Source organism: Lactuca sativa, chromosome 5, assembly GCF_002870075.4.
Source record: "Lactuca sativa cultivar Salinas chromosome 5, Lsat_Salinas_v11, whole genome shotgun sequence".
Taxonomy (NCBI): Eukaryota; Viridiplantae; Streptophyta; class Magnoliopsida; order Asterales; family Asteraceae; genus Lactuca; species Lactuca sativa.
Genome location: NC_056627.2, coordinates 321,227,318 through 321,232,755, shown reverse-complemented (window position 1 = coordinate 321,232,755; position 5,438 = coordinate 321,227,318).

Genomic DNA, 5,438 nt, shown 5'->3' with positions numbered 1-5,438 from the left:
GAGTCGCTATTTTCAGCAGGGTTGCGTCGGATATATAGCTTACGTTTTGGATGCCCGGGAGAAGGGTAAGGTGGCAGTAGATGATGTTCCGGTAGTGTGAGACTACCCTGATGTATTCCCAGAGGATTTGCCTGGAATACCTCCAGAGAGACAGGTCGAGTTCGGGATTGATCTGATTTCGGGTGCGGCGCCGATAGCTAAGGCACCGTATCGGTTAGCTCCCCCTGAGATGCAGGAGTTGTCTATGCAGTTGCAGGAGCTGCTAGACAAAGGTATCAATAGACCGAGTAGTTCGCCTTGGGGAGCTCCGATTTTGTTTGTGAAGAAAAAGGACGGGTCGCACCGTATGTGTATAGATTACCGGGAGTTGAATAAGGTAACGGTGAAGAACCGTTACCCACTCCCAAGGATAGATGATTTGTTTGACCAGCTTCAGGGAGCGTCTTGGTTTTCCAAGATCGATTTACGTTCCGGGTATCATCAGATGCGAGTAAGAAATAAGGATGTGCAGAAGACTGCTTTCAGGACTAGGTATGGTCATTATGAGTTTGTGGTGATGCCCTTTGGGCTCACCAATGCTCCATCTGCGTTCATGGACCTCATGAATCGTGTGTGCAGGTCGATGCTGGACCAGTCTGTGATAGTATTCATAGATGATATCTTGGTGTATTCCAAGACGCAGGAGCAGCACGAGGAGCACCTGAGGGAGGTGCTAGAAGTTTTGAGGAGGGAGAGACTTTTCGCAAAGTTCTCCAAGTGCGAGTTCTGGTTGCGCGAGGTGCAGTTCCTTGGTCACCTCGTCAACCAGAAGGGTATTTTAGTAGATCCGGCCAAGATAGAGGCTGTGATGCGGTGGGAGGTCCCGAAGTCTCCATCCGAGGTTCGGAGCTTCATAGGGTTGGCAGGGTATTACCGGAGATTCATTCAGGATTTCTCCAAGATAGCAGTGCCGTTCACCCGACTGACCAAGAAGTCGGTGGTGTTTCGTTGGGGGCCTGAGCAGCAGGAAGCATTTGAGACCCTTAGGCAGAGGTTGTGCGAGGCTCCGATCCTTACCCTTCCAGAGGGAGTAGAGGATTTTGTACTCTACTGTGATGCCTCAATCACAGGTATGGGAGCAGTATTGATGTAGCGAGGCCATGTGATAGCTTACGCCTCGAGACAGTTGAAGCCTCACGAGGCTAACTATCCTACCCATGATTTAGAACTGGGGGCGGTTGTGTTTGCCCTCAAGATTTGGAGACATTACCTTTATGGGGTCCGTTGTACCATCTACACGGATCACAAAAGTTTGAGGTACCTTATGGATCAGCCGAATCTAAACATGAGACAGAGAAGGTGGTTGGATGTGCTGAAGGATTATGATTGTCAAATCCTTTACCATCCAGGGAAGGCCAACGTAGTGGCCGACACCCTAAGCCGCAAGGTGACAACAACCCCTATCAGAGACTTATGTATAAGGATGACAGTGATTACTCCGTTGTTGGAACGGATCAGGGAGGCTCAGGTTGAGGGCCTCAAGGAGGAGAGGCAGAAGTGTGAGAGGATAGTGGGCCGAGTAGCTTCGTTTGATTATGATAGTCGGGGGTTGTTGACCCTTCATGGGAGAGTGTGGGTACCGTACTGGGGCGGAGTACGGCAGGTATTGATCGACGAGGCTCATAAGTCTCAATTTTCTATCCACCCAGGGGCGACGAAGATGTATAAAGATCTTTGACCCGATTACTGGTGGCCCTGCATGAAGCGGGATGTCGCCTGGTATGTAGAGAGGTGCCTGACCTGCAGGAAGGTCAAGGCAGAACACCAGAGGCCTCACGGCAAGATGCAACCATTAGACATTCCCGTGTGGAAATGGGATGACATCACCATGAATTTTATCACCAAGCTTCCCAGGACCGCACGTGGGGTAGATTCGATTTGGGTAATAGTGGATCGGTTGATGAAGAGTGCTCATTTCATACCGATCCAGGAGAGCATATCAGCGGAAAATTTAGCCGATATCTATGTGCGGGAGGTAGTGGCACGTCATGGAGTGCCGGTATCGGTGGTGTCAGACCGAGACGTCCGTTTTACATCCAGATTCTGGAAGCGGTTTCACGACGAGATGGGTACTCGTCTCCATTTTAGCACCGCTTTCCACCCTTAGACGGACGGGCAGAGCGAGAGGATGATTCAGACTCTCGAGGACATGCTCCGGGCATGTGTCCTAGACTTCGGTGGCAGTTGGGATATGTATCTTCCGTTAGTGGAATTTTCGTATAACAACAGTTATCATGCGAGCATTGATCGACCTCCCTTTGAGATGCTTTATGGGAGGAAGTGCAGGACCCCGATTTGTTGGGGCGAGGTCAGTCAGCGAGTCATTGGGAGCATAGAGGTGGTGCTCAAGACGACCGAGTTGATTCAGCAGGTTCGTAGTAGACTGTAGACTGCGCAGAGTCGGTAGAAGAGCTACGCCGACAGGAGGCGTTCAGACTTGGAGTTCCGGGTGGGCGATATGGTCCTTCTGAAGGTCTCATCTTGGAAGGGTGTCATCAGGTTTTGGAGGAGGGGCAAGCTGGGCCCCAGTTTTATTGGTCCCTTCAGGGTTTTGGCCCGAGTGGGTCGGGTTGCTTATCGGTTGGATCTTCCAGCAGAGCTTAGCCAGATCCACAACACTTTCCATGTGTCTCAATTGAGGAAGTTTTTGGTGGATGAGTCAGCAGTTGTTCCCTTAGAAGATATTCAGGTTGATAGCAGCCTGAATTATATTGAGAGGCCGGTCGCGATTCTGGACCGGAAGACAAAGACCTTGAGGAACAAGGTAATTCAGTTAGTGAAGGTGCAGTGGCAACACCGGAAGGGGTCTGAGTGGACGTGGGAGGCTGAGGAGGAGATGAGAGAGCACTACCCGAAGTTATTTGCAGATTCAGCCATAGCAGACTTCGAGGACGAAGTCTGAGTCAAGTGGGGGAGAATTGTAATGACCCGTCTCAGGTATGTTGTTTCCATGTTATTTATTTAGAAGTTTTCAAGAGGGACTCGGCGAGTCTACAGTCCGACTCGTCGAGTAGAGACGGGATTTCGAGCACGTGTAAGTCGGCGACTCGACGAGTCCATATTCGGGACTCGGCGAGTCCGCCCGCCAGGAAGAAACCCTAAACCCCCGGGTTTGCTCACTATTTAAGCAATGTTATGTGCCCCAAACTCGCCTCCTTCACCCTCAGAGAGCTTGTGAGAAACCCTAAACCATTCCTTGTATGATTAAAGTGTTTTTGTGTGGATTCTTGAAGGATTGAAGAAGAAAAAGAAGAAAGGACCAAAAAGAGGAAGTGTAGAGCAAAGATCCAAGGCCAAAGTCAGAGTTCATTGAGGTATGTCTCAGAATTATTCTGTTTTGTGCTTAAACCTCCATTAGAACACCTCTAAGGCTAGTTTAATGTATTTTCCAAGCTTTATAGTTGTATGGATGCCTTGTTGGGTCGAGATATCCTTAGATCTGTTCATTTAGGAGTTTTAGAGCCCTGATCTAGTGCCTTTTCGAAGTTTCTTTGCTTGAGAACCCTAGAGCTAGCCATTATTATGCTTTTTGAGCCTTTTAATCTTCATGGGTGCATATGGGCACGTAAAGATAGAATCTTTACGTGTTAATCGAGCTTAGGGAGCCCAGATCTATAAGTTTTATGCGCTGGATTCAAGCAGAATCGAGTTTAGAGTAGCTGCATGCATGCGACTCGGCGAGTCGTTCTTCCGACTCGACGATTCGAGTCGCGAGTCCCCGATTTTTCCCCTTTTGAGTAATGTCGAGTGGGGACCAGTGAGTAATAGAGTGGACTCAGTGAGTTGGAGGTCAGACTCAGTAATGGAGGGACTTGAAGAGTTGTTCATACAACTCGGCGAGTCCAAGGCAATCTTCTTAGCTCAAGAACAACTCGTCGAGTTGTTTATACGACTCGGCGAGTCGGATGCAGATAGCCTGAGTTCTAGAATCGAAAAGAAAGTCATCGAGTTGATGCCATACTCGACGAGTAACATCGAGTAGGGTTGAGAAGTAAGAATAGGGACTCGGCGAGTTGGCGGGCCCAACTCGGCGAGTCAGGTCAACAGTAGTTTGACTTTGACCAGGGGTAAAAGAGTCATTTTACCCGAATACAGTGATTAGTATTTGATTGAGTGTGTTTATGGAATTGTAGCCGGGGAGATACCGGAGCAGCAGCAGATAGCTTCCAGAGCCATACACTCAGCAGCCAGTCCACGAGGTGAGTTTCCTACCAGTAGGAACGGGTCTACGGCCACAATACCGGCCCGTTTAGCTAGGAGTTAGTTCCGGACTTCGGTCCGAAGCAGTAGTTCAGGGTGCTTGATGTCTTTGTGATTCAGGCATGTCTATGTGTTATGTGTTCCGGTCTTCAGTCCGATGCAGTATATGTGTTATGTTAGCAGATACGTGTTTATGTTATGCTATGTTCAGACAGTTCCGGATAATGGTCCGATGCAGCTAGTTCCGGACTCCGGTCCGATGCAGGGGACAAGGTCCCAGTCAGTTCCGGATTTCGGTCCGATGCAGTCAGTTCCAGACTTCGGCCCGAAGCAGTTAGTTCCGGACTTCGGTCCGATGCAGTCAGTTCCGGACTTCGATCCGATGCAGTCAGTTCCGGACTTCGGTCCGATGCAGTGGGCAAGGCCCAGTATGTGCTTTATTTGTTATTGTGTGGTATGTGGTAGTTTGGGGGAGCTTACTAAGCTTCGTGCTTACAGTTTCAGTTTTGGTTTCAGGTACTTCCGCAAGTAAAGGGAAGAGCTCGGGATGATGGCATCGCACACACCACAGCTTCAGTTTTTGTCCTGGGAGTTGATTCAGTTTCTTAGATATGTTTTGATACAGTTGTGACATAGTTTTTCTCACAATATTTTAGTATGGTTTTGAGATACGCAACGCATGGTTTTATTATGTGATACTCAGTTTTATGATCTTTGTTATATTAAAAATGAAATTTTCGGGTCGTATTTTTGGGATGTTTCATTTGGCTCTGTAGAATTCGATACTTTTTAAGGCAAAACACTGGAATTTAAATTTGGAAGCAAGGATTTTAAATCACATCCATTGGAAGGAAGAGCATTAAGGCAATTAAACTTACACTTTGATTTTTCTTTGATTTAGCCATGTCTAACACCTTGAATTTAGTATTTTTGATTTTATTTGCTGAAATCATGAGCTAAACACTCGTGACTTTCGTTTAGCTTAGGATGAGTTGAATATTGTTAGTTGATTTTATGGTTTGGATTTACTTATTTTGTTATTTATTGATATAGCTTATTAGAGAACCTCAAGTACTTTTCATAACTGTTTTCCTCTACTTATAGCTGAATTTGATTAAGTTAGTATGACTATCTCTCTTAATTAGATTTAAATCTTATAATCTTGTGAATTGCAAAATTATAGGACTAGAGTTTTGAGT